This window comes from Furipterus horrens, unplaced genomic scaffold (assembly GCF_987537825.1).
Source record: "Furipterus horrens unplaced genomic scaffold, mFurHor1.1.pri manual_scaffold_8, whole genome shotgun sequence".
NCBI classification, from domain to species: domain Eukaryota; kingdom Metazoa; phylum Chordata; class Mammalia; order Chiroptera; family Furipteridae; genus Furipterus; species Furipterus horrens.
In genome coordinates, this window is record NW_028327178.1 from 10,671,364 (window position 1) to 10,685,833 (window position 14,470).

Consider the following 14,470-nt stretch of genomic DNA (forward strand, 5'->3'; position numbering starts at 1 on the left):
TTAGTGACTGTATCTGTTTTGCTGTAAAAGAGGCTGCTATTGCCCAATTATCCAAAATTCTGTTTCTTTTCAACAGTACTTAATAAAAAGACAGCACATTAAAATAAAAGGAATGTTTGGGAACCCAGGGGAGATTAAGCTGTCAGCCAGCGGAGGCAGGCCCTCTCTGGGGAACAGATTAATTCCTTTTCTTTTATCTTTGCTGACTCTTCCCCAAGACCTCATGGGCGAGGATGTCAGTGAATAAAATATACTCACTGCAGACTTCTCCCTTCTCTGGAGGGTGAGAGGTGGGAAGGGTGGAGATGGATGGAGGACTGGGCAGTGGCAGATGGGGAGAGGAACGGGAACCAGTGCTTATTGAAGTGTGACTTTATAAGAGGGTCCTGTGTATCCTCCCAATTAGCATCTCCAAAGAACTTGGTAAATGGATGGCAGAAACACCCATTGGCATTTGCCAAGTAATGTTGCTGCAGTAACAGTTTGCTTTGCTGTGACAGGGTGTATTTCCTTCCAGTTCAGACCATGAAGAATAATCCAGTGTGAACTATTTGTAATGACACAAATCCCTTTTCTTAGCTTCCATTTATTTGAGTATCTACCTTGAATATTGCTACGGTCTGAATGTTTGTGTCCCCCTGCCGCCCCCTGCCATATGTTGAAATCCTAATCCCCACGGTGATGGCATTAGGAGATGCAGCATTGGCAGGTGATTAGGTCATAAAGGTGGAGCCCTCGTGAACAGGGTCAGTGCCCTTCTAAAGGAGACCCCAAGGAGCTCCCTTGTGTCTTCTGCCATGTGAGGATGCAGAGAAAAGATGGTGTCCCTAAGGCCCTCACCAGACATTGGACCTGAAGGTGGCTTGATCTTGGACTTTCCAGCCTCCAGAACAGTGAGCAATCAATTTCTATTGCTTATAAGCCTCCCAGTGCATGGTATTTTGCTACAGCAGCTGGAACAGACTAATAAAGAGGACCACGGAAGCTATTTCGGAGTGTGGATATAGGTGGGAACCTGGCATTGACTCAATCATTGGGGTGTGGCTATCTATCTCCTTGAAGGGACCCTGCCTTCCCTTTAAGGTATCCTGTGGACCCTTCTGGGCAGGAGTATACCCTGCCCTTACTGCAGTGACTCTCATTAGCAGCCTGCTAGGGAGTTTCCACACTATGGTCTGCCATGAATTGTTCCTGACCAACTGTCTGGTTTCGTGTTTGGAATTGTTCCCTACATACTGATCGCTACCACCACTCTGGGCTCTTTTCTGCCTCCTGGATATCCTGTGCTCTCTCTCTCTGCCCCTTTGTTACAGCGCCTCTGTCTAGCATCTTCTGGGCACTTCCTCCACTCTCTTCTTGGCAAACTCCTACTTATCCTTCCAGTCTCCGTGCAAACGGTAGCTCAATAAAGCTTCCCATGATCCTCTCAGCCACGCAGGGACTGGTTTCTCCACACTCCCACCAACCCTTCATTTGCATATTTGTGGTAACTGCCCATTAGCCCATAAGGCTCTGTTAGGCTCCGCTACTTGAGGCAGAGATCTATTGTGTTTTGTTTAGTTCCTTTTCTTACTTGTACCGCTAACATTATTATATGTCCATAAAAAAACATTTATTGCCTGAGTGACAGTACAGATTACGGACCATCATGTAGGTGACATTGGAAGGTGCCCTGAACAATACCTAGCTCATCCCCCACAGGTGTTCACTCCATGCTGGGCTTCTTTTGTGGAAGAGCAGTGATCCTGCTGAGGAAAATGCAGAGCCCTTGAGAGAGTGGAACCACCTGAAATGGTAATGCACAGGGGTCGGGGAGGGTTTATTCTTGGTCGAAGCAAAGCACTAAGACTGAAAAGTACATCAGGTCCTCGAAATAACTAACCTGTTTTGTTCAGTGTCATTTCTTTAGAACGTTGATGAGATGCGGTAGGAAGTTAGCTGGTGTTTGTATCAGTTAGCCTAGGGTAAAACTGCCTCTGTCATATGTTAGTCACAGAACCTATCGACAGTGTTAAGTGACAATGTTAAGTGACAGTTTTACTGTCCGTGTATATCCAGCTTGATGATCTATTAGAGAAGGAAAACGTATATGAGTACCTGTTTCCCGCTGGCCCTGGCGCTCATGTTCAATCTTGTTGATTTCAAACGCTGTCTGCTTTGGGCAAGGCAAACAGCTACATCTTGGCAGCGCCTTTCCCTTCTCTGGAGGGCGAGAGGTGGGGAGGGCAGAGCATCTGCACATGGACCAAGAAGGGAAGGGCCCTTTGCTCACTAGGTCGCAGCTCTTGTGCTCATTAATGATGAACAAATAATGTGACGGGTTGTCACTTTTCTTTTCTTTTTAACTTAACAGTGAAAAGAACGGGAGTTGGGAGACAGAAGTCTCCCAAAGGCCCAGGCTTGACTCTGCCACTCTTTGCTATGTGACCTTCACCTCTTGGCTCCTCAGTGATGTCCTCCTGAAAATGAGGGCGTGACGATGACAGCAGTCATGGCCCCATGGGCTGTGGGGACTGCCGAGTGAGATACTTTAAAATTTCATGTTGTTAAAGGGTAATATTTAACAAGTGGTAAAATGAGTACTTTTATACAACTATGAATCAGACAGATGTGTCCAGGATTTTATTTAACTCATCAGTGAATGAGGGAACTGGTCAAGTATTCAAAACTGGTTCAGAGGAGAATCCTAAGAGCAGACACACATAATCAGGGATACTGAATGAATTCGCTAATAAGAGCAGCACTGGCTTCAGCACGGGAAGCGGTAGTGGGGGGATCGATTGTACCTCATTGGACAGAATTCATTTGCATCTCTCTGGATGAGAATCACTGCATTGCTATCAGTCTTCAAAACTTACAAGGCTGTCCAATTGCTTTTCGAGCCGGGACACAGTGTGCAGAGGGCAGTTCTCTTTTCTCAGTCCCTAGTGCAATGTCTGGCCTGAACAATATGCTCAATAAACGCGTGTGGAAAGATGCAGGCTTTAAACCTTCAAAGTCATTTTAATGTTTGTGTTTCCTTCTTAACCTCCAAGGCTATTTATGTATTTATTTATTTATTTTCTTAACCCATGTTAAATTCTGATTTTCAAAAAGGTAAAATCATGATGCTTATGAAAATATAAAATGGACGAGTATCGAAGATTGTATCAAGCTCCTCGGTTAATGCAAAAATCAGTAAGAGATTACAACGATTCAAATGGGAATTAACTTAGATTTTTATATTCCACCAGCCACCATTCCTCTGCATTGCCATGAATAGGAATCTGTACATTCCTAGGGACGCGGTAAATTTGTGTGTTCAGTTTTCTACTTATTGTCCATCCCCACCCAATTGTTCAACAGCTTAGTCAATCAAAAGCAATTGAAGAGGCACACACCCCCAGACCCAGGTAACTCCAGAAGGTCCACTAGAAAACCCCCCAGTGCTCTGTGCAAGAGCACCAGGGTTCCTTTCTGCCCGTTTCCAAGTCGGACAATTTTTCCTGACACCCAACAGCTGGGCATTCCTGTCCGTGGACAATATCTTGTCCTCTCTTTCTCCGTGACAACCACAGCACACCATTCCCACCGGCCTGAGCAAAAATGCTGTCCCCTCCTCTTCAAGGACCTTCTCTTCCAGACCATTCTCCTTTAATCAATTTCCTTCTCTTATTTTTTCAACAGTTCCCCTCCTCCTCCATGGCTGCATGGCTTAGAGAAAGATCTTAATTCCCTCTTAACTTAGAAACAAACAAACAAGCAGACAAACATATGAAATTGCTCACCTCTATTTGCACGGTAATGCTGGGTAACGTAAAAACCTTGACATTTTGATGGCCTTCAGCAGAGATCAGCACACTTTTTCCTTAAAGGGCCATGTAGTAAATATTTTAGGCTTTGTCGGCCACATATGGTTTCTGTTTCTATTCACTTTGTTTCTTCTTTACAACGCCTAAAAAATATGAAAGCGGTTCTTAGCTTATGAACAGCATGAAAAGAGGCTGTAGGCCTGGAGCTGGTTTAGAGAAACAAGCATCTGTTTCTTCGCTCCTATCTCTGAGGCAGAGTGTAACATCCACCCCTCCCACCACCGACGTTGGGTGTGGCCGTATGATCGCCAGGCTGATGGAATATTAGCAAATGTGGCGCGAGAAGGACACACCTTGGGGTACCTGCTGGTCCAACAAGGATGAAAGACAAGCAGGAGCAGAGCTGGACCCAGATGCCAGCTTAGAAACAGGGTGAGCTGGACCCAGCTTAGATCAGCTGAGCGTCAGCAGCCGTGGGACGTGTTGCCACGTGGGTAACTGGCTGCCCGGCTGCTTAAGCAGGAACTGCCTATGCAGGGAAATTCACTGATTGCAGTTACTTCTGTTTTGCTGGTGTTCCTGCAAGTGCGATCAGGGGCAGCCCGCGGAGTGTGATCAGAATCAGCTGGGGGTACTTGTAAATACCAGTTTCTTCCACGGACCTTGGAGGTATGGGGAGGAACAAATTTTCCCTACCTCCAAGTTTCTTCCGGCTGGTCTACTAACAAATAGGCATGAGACTCGTTAGCAAGAGAAAATAACCAAATTTAATACATACATATGTATGGGAATCCCACATACATGAGAGAGTCAGAGAGAACCACCCCCAACTACACCCCCACCCCCCGCCTCACACTCCCGCACAAGAGGTTCAGAGACAGAAAGGGCTAGGGGTGAGTTAAGGTACCCTAGGGGGCCTCCAAAGGGTCATTGCAGGATGATAAGAAGAGCAGATACTTAGTAAATAGAAGTTTGTCCTGCCCTAAAATAGGTCAAAAGAGGTCATCTCTGATAATCTCCTATTATGGGCAAGGCTCCTCGTTCAAGCCCTTTAGTTAAGGGAGGAGCAAAATTCTCTCTCAAACCTTCAGCTAAAGTTGCCTTTGGCTCAAAACAATCTGCATACCACAGAGACACATCTTGGGGTGACTGGCTCTAACCCCTAACAGAGGGACTAATTTGGCGTATTTTGAGGAAGACTGCATAACGTGCATTATCACTACTTCTGAGTTCTTTGGTTCAGGTAGGCAATAGCGTCTTTTGTTGGGCATCTAACACACACCAGAGGCTTTGCACATACACATGATCTTTTTTTTTTTTTTATCCTCACCTGAGGACATGCTTATTGATTTTAAAGAGAGGGGAAGGGAGGGAGGGAGCAGAAGAGATGCATTGACGTGAGAGAGAAACATCGATTGGTTGCTCTCTACCAGGGACTGAATCCGTGACCTTTAGGCTACTGGACAAGACTCCAACCAGCCGAGTGAGCCACACCAGCCAGGGCCATACACATGATCTTATTTTAAAACCTTGTAACAGCAACGACGAAGGTAAGAATGACTATCCTCATTTTATAGCTGAGGCTCAAAGAGGTTAAACTCCTAAGCTAGAATCACATGTCTATCAAGGAGCAGTGGCAGACTTACCTGGCATTCTTCCACTATGGCTATTGCCAGCTGGCATACTTAATTCCATTTTCAGCTTTGGTCTTCCTTAACATATAATTATGCAAATCAACCTGTGTAGTTGGTCCTTCTAGCCAAAAAAAAAAAAAAAGTTTAGTGAAACAAGAGAGCAGAACAAGAGATCAGGGCAGGGAAGATTGGCCCCTGAACTGTCAAGGCAAGGGGCGGGGCCAGCGTTGAGGGGAGATTCCTGGTTCCCGGGAGCACAGAGAAGGGAGGTAGGGAAGGCAGAAGGGTCAGCCAGGAGAGCAGCTCCCAAGCCAAGGGCTTGTGTGGCCCCTGACGTGTCTCACAATGGAGCCAGAACCTCTGAAGAAAGCCAACATCCACAGGCACATTACACTCCCTTGACAATGCCTGGAGAGGGTGTTTAAATTGCTCTTTTCTTGGCCGCCCCTGAGATTCTGCTCAACAGGCCTAAATCATACCCGAGGATCTTCCCTTTCAGCACACTTTCTAGTCTGATGTCGGTGATTTAAAAATCAAGTTTGGAAAACACTGAACTAAAGAACTGATTCACAGATGTAAGGTTTTCTCTTTGGAAAAATATCACATGTGGGATATAGGTAGTCTAAATAAATTCTAAAATGTAGAAGAGTAGAAGGAAAAAAAAATCACTTGAAATCCTACCTGTCAGGGATACTGCCTGCAACGTGTTGATGTATATTCTTCCACGTTTTTCCTGGGTGCATGTGTGTGTGTGTGTGTGCACCCCATATATAAATGGGGACAGACACCACATATTACTTCATAGCTTGCTTTCTGCACTTAACACTATATCATAACACACCCTTCCATGTCAATAAATATAAAGTTACATTGTATTTATGGTAGATATTAGGTGTCAGTGAAGACACTTGCTTCGGGGGTTGGTCTGGGACCTTTTACCTCTTCTTCAACCTGCACTATCTTGCAAACACCCACTCTACCCTTGGAGAAGGCCAGAACTTGGGGTTCATTTCTGAACCCCGGTTTCCTGCCTTCAGCTTCCCTTTACAGAATCTCCCTGGGCTGGGAAGTGAGGAGCCGCTGGCTGTTTCTGGGCAGGGAGCGTCCTTCCCTTTCCTTCTGGGCAAATGCTCTGGAGCTTCTGAAAGCAGCCAGGGACATGTTCAGCCGCTGTCGCCAATACTGACAGTTTCTGGCTCCAAAGCCACTGTGAATCTGCAGCTTTGGGACACACGGAGGGTCTGACTGTCCCGAGTCCCACCCCCACCTTCCACCCATGGGAGGTCTGTGGGGACTGGGTTCAGGACTGTCTCAGGGATTGAAACCACAATCCCAGTGAAACCAGAGCAGTCTCCTTGGAACCAGGGACATGGCCTCTCTCAGGCTCTCCCCTCCTGTGCAGGCCCCAGGCCTCGGCAACAATGCAAAGTTCAAATCTATGGCTACTTGGAAGTGCATTTGGGAACAATCAGCAGGCCCCTGACCTCTGACCTGTGACCCCAAGGCCACGCTCCCAGCCCCAGAGATTGCGCTTGAGTCCTTGGAGCCATAGAGGCGGAGAAAATGTGTTGTAAGGCCCGTTTTTGAGAGGAAGTAAACTTAAAATACAGTCACAAGTAAACTTTCAAAAAAAGGAATTGGGATAATTAGTCTCAGTTTGAGAGAGAAACAAACAACAGAGCGAATGCTGTTCGGGGCTGTAAAGGGGCTGCTTTTGTGCTTTCCTGGTGCTTTTTATGACCTGGCCGCGGCCCCGCTCTGCCTCTGGACTGGGGCGGCACAGAGCAGCCTAATCACAGAGCAGTTTCGGAAATGAGGGTCTAGGATGGAATTTCCTCCACACGCCCCGGTCTGCAGCCTCCTCGCTGGCTTCCCCCCGCCCCCACCGCCCCCACGGAAGGCCCTGGGCCCAGCTCTGGGCCGAGCTGGAGAACAAAGGGGCCGTTTCTCTGGGCTCTCCCTGGAGCCCCACAAGGCTCCCTGGTACAAAAATTCAATAAAAGCAACTCTTCTGTTCCCTGCCCCATGTGAGGGCTGTCAGAGAAAATAACTCAAGGGCTGCGTATTTATGGCATTTAATACAGGCAAATGTCTGTGGGGGGAATAGAAAAATGGAGATAGCAGCTAGGGGCCTTGCCCTCGAAGAGCTTCCTGGTCGGCAGCGATGTCATAATTCATCCCGGCCCAGGGGGAAGTCAGGTCTCAACTCAAGGTAGCAACCTGATCATTTTACAACAAGAGTTACAGGCCTTCGGAGTTCGGTAGATGGAAAATATTTGTTGAGCGTCTCCTGTACTTGACAAGATAGGGGACCGCAAAAACCCTATGGTGGTAACTTGTCTCAAAATATGACTGCCATCAGCCGGGCTGGTGGCTTGGTTCGTTGGAACGTCGTCCCATGCACCAGAGAGGTCGCAGGTTCGATTCCTAGGTTGCGGGTTCATCTCCGGTTGGGGCTCATGGGGGAGGCAACCGATTGATGTTTCCCTCTCACATCAAGGATTGTCTCTGTTCTTCCCTCTCCCTTCCTCTCTCTCTAAAAATAAATAAATAAATAAATAAATAAACATGTCCAGTGAGGATTAAAGACAAACAAACAAACAAAAAATGGCTGCCATCAACTCTTTCCTCCTTTGTAGGCTCCCTTCCCTCCCTCCTGGAGAGGGGAAGCGTATTTCTTTCCTTCCTTGAGTCTGGGCTGAGCTACGACTGCTTTGACAAATAAATATGGTGGAAGTTATCCCGTGTTGCTAAGTTCCACTTAGCTCCAGGTCTAGCCTTTAAGAAGACTGACAATTTTTTTTAAAAGGTTTTATTCATTTATTTTTAGAGAGAGGAAGGGAGGGAGAAAGAGAGAAAGAAACATCCATGTGCAAGAGACACATCAGTTGGCTGCCTCTCGCATGCCCCTGGCTGAGGACCCGGCCCACAACCCAGGCATGCACCCCGGCTGGGAATCAAACCGGCGACCTTTAGGTTCGCAGGCCGGCGCTCAGTTCACTGAGTCACACCGGCCAGGGCAAGACTGGCAATTTCTACTGTCTCTCTCTTCCATCCCAGCTGACGAGCTGAGAGCAAGTCCAAGAAGCCACACGGCAAGTCCAAATGGAGGACAATTGGGGCTCGAGGACCAGAGCCCCTGCTGAGCACACGCCAGTAGCACCAGCCGGCCAGCGATGTGCGCGAGTCACCTTGGTAATAGACCCTCACGACCCACGAATCCGCCTCGGCTGACTCTGCTTGGAGCACTAACAGCGGCCCTGCCGAGCTCTGCCTCAGTTGCAACACTGAGCAAATCAGTGCCAGCTGTTGCATTCATGCACCTGCTTTGTTCCCACGCAGTCCCGTAAAGGAGATACTAGTAGTACTATCCCCGATTCGTAGATGAGGGGTGGAGATTGAAGAGATTAGGTAAATTAACCTAAATCACACAGCTAGGAAGTGGAGGCAGCCCGAGAATCCAGAATGTGTCCTGGGGTTGCTGTGTATACCCATTAGGCAGGACTCAGGGATATTAATTAGGCATTTGTGTGATATAAAACAGGAGGATGGATGGGCTGGGATTGAGTGAAGGAGGAACCCGCGTGCCAGGATAAGAAGTTAGCACTTAATTTAATAACGGCCACGCGAGAGCGGCCATTGAAGACTTTTGCTTAGGAGCGACAGGGTAAAAATAACTCAGATAACTGGTTGAATGCAGGATAGTTTGAAGGGACAAGAGGCAGTAAGCAGATGGTCCGGCCAAGAAATAGAGCCGTTCGGGACGGCAGTGATAGGGGATCGCTGCCGAGGGCGCCAGCAATGGAACCGGAAAGAGGCACATACCAAGACCCTAAAAAAAAACCCCGGTGTCAGAATTCCATAGCCAGTGCTTCCAAAACTTTGAATCTGGTGTCCCAGAGAAGGCTGTGTTAGCTCTGGCTGGTGTGGCTCAGTGGATTGTGTGCTGGCCTGTGAACCTAAAGGTCAATTCCCAGTCAGGGCACATGCCTGGGTTGCAGCGCAGGTCCCCAGTTGGGGGCGCGCAAGAGGCAACCGATCGATATTTCTCTCCTCTCTTCTCCATTGTCCAAAAATAAATAAATAAAATCTTTAAAAACAAAATTAAGAAGAAGAAGACTGGTTTAGTTGGTACCAATAAAGAAATGGGTGGTGCAGGGGATGGGGGAGAGAGCACACCCTATGCACCCAAATAGTTACTGTGGAAACGGAACAGAGTGGAGGAGGATGAATTTAGTTTTAGATATGCTGAAACGGAAGAGCTACAAAGAATGAAGGTGTGGAAATCATGGCCCTGCCCTCAAGCCATTTATAATCCTGAGTTCTCTCTCTCTCTTTCTCACATATACACACATGACACATGCATACACACGTGTGCCCACAGACATTCATACATGCATACACATCAGAGAGCAAGTAAAAGGAGTACATAATAAATCATAATAAGCTGCCCAAACATCTGGGTCAGAGAGTAAATGCCATGAGCCATCTGAAAAGGAAAGAGATGGCCCTGAGCACCCAAGGGGTGACAGCAGAATCAGAGGAGGGATCCTCCTATAAGACACACTTGAGGACAAATGTCCCAGAGTGTGCAGACATTACCAGAAAGGGGACCTGGCCCAGAGTGGGTCTGCCTAGGGCTGGCCAGTAGTGTGTAGGTTCTTGACCTCGTGCATGGAAGATTTCACAACGAGTCCAGGTGGCTTTTAAAAGAGGCTTATTAAAGCTGGGGACAGTGAAGCAAGGAAGAGCCAGGAATAGAAGCAACAGGAGAGAGGCTAGGTGGGGAAATGAGCCCAGGCTGGGCTGCTTTGTCTCACTGAGAAGTCAGAGCAAGGGGCCTTGGGCACAGCTCAAGGGGTCAGCAGGGGATGAAGTGCCGCTGCCCACGCTCCCTGGTGGCATGGAGACCCTTAGAGTTTGGGAGATTCCTGTCTGAGGTGGGGAAGAAAAGAGGAAATGCTCCTAGGTGGGGGCGGGGCACACGCTGAGACCTTTGTTTTGAGGGTTTTTAAAGGCTGGAGGGATTTAGGTGTGGTCCTGGGGAGGATCTCAACAGAATACTCATCAGTTTTATGCTGATGGACCAAAATGAGGCTGGTTCCTTTAACTCCATCTCTCCTTGGGTGTGGTTGGCAAATGGCACTCACTGGATCTCTGGTCTCCCATCTTGCTCTGTAGAGTGACCTGAGCTTTTACCCTCTGGCTGGGGAGGAGAAGTGTAAACTGTTTACTCTCACGTGTCCTTGGGTACAGAGGATAGGATTTTGCGATTTACGAGATGGCTGTAAACTGCTTGATCCTCTGTCTTAGTTTCCCTGCTCTGCTGCCTTTCTAGCCTGTCTCAGAAGGACTGTGGAAAAAAAAAATTATAGCCAGTACACATTCTTTGAAAATGTGATTTTCAGTGACTACATAGTATTCCATCTGGTGAATATCCACAATTTGTTAAGCAATCCCTGTAAGCTTTGTACATTTATGAGGTCGATAATGTTGACTATTATAAACAACACTCAAAGGAAAGCCTCTGTAAATAATTTGATTTATGTATGCATGGGGTCATTCTTTGAAGATAGATTCCTGGAAACAGAATTAATGGGCCAAAGGGTCATCATTTAAAAACATTCTTAATACACATAGCAAAGAGCCTGCTAAAAAACAGCCAATTCACACTTTGCTCAGCAGTGTAAGGGACCATCACCCCTTGTTGTAATGGGGTGGAAAGTAGACAAAAAGCTGAATACTCTGTAGAATTTTTTACAAATTATATGAAAATGGATGAAAACATAATCCAAAATGTTAACAGTGCCTAATTGGGTGTTGAGGTTTATGGGTAACCTAATTGTTTTCTTTATACTTTTGTAAAGTATATAATTTTATAAGTTTCCTAAATAGTATGTGTATTAGTTGCATTCTTTTTATTTTTGAGCAGAAAAAGTAATATGGCGGGAAGAATACTTGTCTCAAGTCAAGAAAACTCTGTTGTTATCCCCAGGTCTGTTGTGGGCAGTGTCAGCTTGGACCAGCCCCTCACCCCACTGGGCCTCAGCTTGCTTATCTTTGGACTGGCCTATCCTCATCCTCATCCAAGGACATGTTTTTTATTATTGCTTTTAGAGAGAAAAGGGGTGGAGGAGAGAGAGAGAGAGAGAGAGAGAGAGAGAGAGAGAGAGAGAGAGAGAGAGATTGGTTGCCTTCTCACATATGCCCTGACTGGGGATGGAACCCACAACCTGGGTATGTGCCCTGATGGAACTGAACCTCTGACCTTCCGTTCTACCAGACGATGCTCCAACCAGCTGAGCCACAGCGGCCAGGGCACAGTCACCGGCGACTTCAACACATCTCTCTCCCTGCGTCCCGCTCTGCATTCTTTGGATCTGCACTTGTAGGCATAGGCGGGGACTGGGGATGAGCCTTTTTAAAAGTGACCCATGTGCTCTAATGTGCGACTTGGGGACAAGCCCCCCTGAACCGAAGGATATAAGGGAGGCCTGAAAGCCACGTTGCAGACATGGTCCAGGGACACAGCGTGACTCTGGCGCTGGGACGGGCCCCCCTGCATGTGTACGCGGGCAACGCGGGGGCCGCAGGTGGCAGGCGCTCTGCCTCGGTCTCCCCCATCGCTGACAGCGAGTCAGAGCCAAACCAGGCCGCGTCTCTCACTCCCAGGTCCTGCCTGGTTCCAGGCTGGAGACGGCCACGTGGGAAGGCCGGGCAGCGGCCGCCTCGGGAAGCAGAACCGGTGGTCTCCCTTTTGGGGGGTCGGGGCTGAGGAGACGGGGGTGCAGGTTGGGCAGAAGAGAGAGGGAGGCCTAGGCCTGCCTCGGGGCCAATGGGGAGCTGCCAGCTCACCCTGGCCGGCCCCGCAGCTTCCTCTGGGGCCTGGCGATGAGGGCAATTTAATCCTTCGCTCCTCTCCTCGGGCTATTTCTGTGGGGAAGGGGGCCGGGCCTGCGCCGGTTCCCCCAGCAACAGGCCTGGCCGCGCTCCAAGGTGAAGAGGCCCCGCTGGGAAAAGCAGCGGGGGAAGGAAGGGAGGAGCTGCCTTTCCAGAACCTTCCCTCCTCGGAGGCGGTGGGAGCTCTGGGCGCCCGGGAGCCCTTGGCCCTGAAGGGAGGGGGAGCCTTTAAAGGCCGCGGGCCCTCCCTGCGAAGGAGGCCGGAGAGGGGCTGTGGGCATAAGGGAGCCCATTGTGCACCGGCCGGCGGGGGAGGAGGTGGCAGAAAGGGGCCGGGACGTCCCCTTTGATGGAGGGGAGGCGGCCCGCCGTCCTGGCCCTCAGCCCCGAGGCTCCACGCTTGGCGTTTTCTGACCAGCCCTGTCAAAACAACTAGGTATTCTCGTTAGCGTTTCCATCAGAGGAGGCTCTGCAAGTCCCCTCCCTCCGAAGTCCGCTCTGCGGCGCGATGTCGCCCTTGGCCGCTCTGTCTTCTGTCTCTGTTGGGCTGTGGTCCCCTCTCCCCTCTGCTTCCTCCGCGCCTCTTCTATTTCATGTCCATCTCTCCCCGTTTATCTTTCATTACACACACACACACACACACACGCGCACGCACACACACACACACACACACACCCTCTCTCTGCCAACACAAAGGAAAGCATGAGATCCGCTTCACAGTCCTAAGAAGTTCCGATGGCCCTCTGGGGTGCAGGTTCGGTCCCCAGTCTGTCACCTCGATGTTGAGGACGGCCTGTCACTAGTCGCTGTTAGATCTCTCCGGGTGTAACGCGCGCTTCCAGATCTAAATTTCACGGTGGCCGCTTTTCCCAGTCCTCCCTGAGGAGTAAGATGTTAGTGTATTTCACACGCGTGATTTCATTAAGTCCCTTTAAAATAAAAGTCTTCTGGAGAGATAACTTGCTGCTTTCAGTAATTTTCATAATGCCATTTCCTTAGAGATCGTTGTTTCAACCTGGTAACTGTCCTGAGATTGTCATACTGAGGAGACTCAGTCACCCATTTTATGAGTTGATGTTTTCTTCCTTTTTTCCTTTCTAAAATTTTATTTATGATGTTTAGACGGAGAGAGGAGGGGGGAGAGAAACATCAATTTGTTTTTCCAGTGATTCATGCATTCATTGGTTGATTCTTGTATGTGCCCCGACTGGGGATTGAACCCACAGCCTTGGCATATCAGGGTGACACTCCCACCAACTGAATGACCCAGCCAGGGCCTGAGGTACCTTTTTCTTGTTGTCTGCATCCCCAACCACAGAGGAACATGCCCAGGGTCCAGTAGCACAGAGCGCGGAAACCCGTACCTCATCCCTCCTCAGATCTACCCCTCACCCCACATCAATAAAAAGTCTCAGGTTCATTTCTCACAGGGAGGAATGGGACCCCAGACCGGCGTCTTTCTTAACCACAGCCATCAAGTCTCCCCCAGACCATTCAGATGCCCCCAGAGCACTAACTTCCTTAGACTTCACTTTCGACTTCTGCAAAATAGCATCATTGTGAGGATTAAGATGATTCATGTGTGTGCAACATTTATCCCAGGCCAGGTGCACAGCAACGATAATAATACTGCCTTTGACCTTTCCGTCTTGGGAGTGTGCCTATGCAATCTCCGCTGCTCACCATAAGTCAGTGCACAGGGATTATTAACCTTGATTTACAGATATAGACATGGAAGCTCAGGCGGCTTCCAGGGCTTGCCAGGGTCAGTCGGCCAGCCAGACATTGCCGTCTGGATTTGAACTCCAAGCGCTCAGCCAGAGCTTGGACTGCCTCGCCTGCATCGTGACAGTATTATAAATGGTTTGCCTAACGCGAGTCCCCGGAGCTCTGGTCTACAGAGCTGAATCCATTATATCCGTGCACTTGAAAACGGCTGGAGGCGGTCCTTCCGTGGATGCTTTTAATGCCCATTAAGCAGGTGGAGAAGGAAGAAGATCAATGATGCCTCTGCTTGCGTGTAAGGATTGCCGTCTTGGCCGCACTGCCCAGGTTCTGGGGCCAGGCAGGGGTTGAAAGGCCTTGGAGGAGAACTTCACACAAAGGCAGAGGAGAGGCTGATGGGATTTTATCGAAGGGAGAGGT

The 14,470-nt window shown here is 48.8% G+C and overlaps 2 long non-coding RNA genes across 2 annotated transcripts; one reads left to right on the forward strand and one right to left on the reverse strand.

Annotated features, from left to right (window-relative positions):
* Positions 1 to 1,623: 1,623 nt before the first annotated feature.
* Positions 1,624 to 4,247, reverse strand: LOC150002510 (uncharacterized). Its single transcript, XR_016512617.1, has 4 exons — positions 4,145 to 4,247; positions 3,768 to 3,934; positions 1,883 to 2,067; positions 1,624 to 1,786 (listed from the first exon to the last, which is right to left on the reverse strand). It is a non-coding gene; the product is annotated as an uncharacterized LOC150002510 (long non-coding RNA).
* A 676-nt stretch (positions 4,248 to 4,923) lies between these two features.
* LOC150002511 (uncharacterized) lies at positions 4,924 to 9,387 on the forward strand. The gene is made up of 3 exons (XR_016512618.1): positions 4,924 to 5,034; positions 5,225 to 5,341; positions 8,486 to 9,387. It is a non-coding gene; the product is annotated as an uncharacterized LOC150002511 (long non-coding RNA).
* The last annotated feature ends 5,083 nt before the right edge of the window (positions 9,388 to 14,470 follow it).